Genomic DNA, 1,007 nt, shown 5'->3' on the forward strand with positions numbered 1-1,007 from the left:
ACCTGGGTGTGGTGGCGCATGCCTGTAGTCCCAGCACTTGGGAGGCAGAGGCAGGCGGATCTCTGTGAGTTCAAGGCCAGCCTGACCTACCTAGTGAGCTCCAGGCCAGCTGGGGCTACAAAGACCCTGTCTCAAAAAAAAAAAAAATTAAACTAGGGGCTAGAGAGATGACTTAGCAGTTAAGAGCCATCTGCTGCTGCTCTTACAGAGGACCCGGGTTCGATTCCTAGCACCCACATTTCGGCTAACAACCAACTGTAACTCCAGTTCTGGGAATCCGACACCCTCTTCTGACCTCTGTGGGCATTGCATGACAGGGGTGCACTTACCTACATGCAGGCAATCACTCATACACATAGAATAAAAATAATAAATAAAATATTTTAAAAAATATATATTTTTTATGTGTATGAGTGTTATTGCCTGCATGTAGGTAAGTACACCTGTGTTGTGCAATGCCCAAGGACAGAAGAGACTGTCAGATCCCCTGGAACTGGAGTTATGCACAGGTGTTAGCTGCCATGTGGGTACTAGGATTTGAACTGGGGTCTTCTGCTAGAACGACCAGTGAGTGTTCTTAACTGCTGAGCCATCTCTCCAGCCCATAAAATATTTTTAAAAACATAATAATAATAATAATAATAATAATAATAATAATATTTATTCTAGCCAGGTGTGGAGGCACATGTCTGTCATCCAAACACTTGGGAGGCAGAGCTAGGAGGAACTGGAGCTCAAAGTCATCTTCAGCCACAAAGAATTTGAGGCCAGTCAGAACTGCATAAGACCCCATCTCCTAAGAACAAAGCTAACACAAAAGGATTTGGGTGACACAGCTGGACACTGTCTCAAAAACAAACAAAAACAAAAAACAAGGCCTGGGGCTATAGATCAGGGGTACAGCATTTGACAAGCTCAAGGCCCAGGGTTTAATCCCTGGAGGAGATTAGTGGGGATTGGTGGGAGGAAATAAAATTATTCTAAGGGCTGTTTTTTTTTATTTTGTT

General features: G+C 43.8%; 1 protein-coding gene across 1 annotated transcript in view; it reads right to left on the minus strand.

Annotated features, from left to right (window-relative positions):
• Exoc3l2 (exocyst complex component 3 like 2) overlaps nucleotides 1–1,007 on the minus strand; it is a 33,446-nt gene that overhangs the window by 5,362 nt on the left and 27,077 nt on the right.

This window comes from Nannospalax galili, unplaced genomic scaffold, assembly GCF_000622305.1.
Source record: "Nannospalax galili isolate Female #2095 unplaced genomic scaffold, S.galili_v1.0 scaffold385, whole genome shotgun sequence".
NCBI classification, from domain to species: Eukaryota; Metazoa; Chordata; class Mammalia; order Rodentia; family Spalacidae; genus Nannospalax; species Nannospalax galili.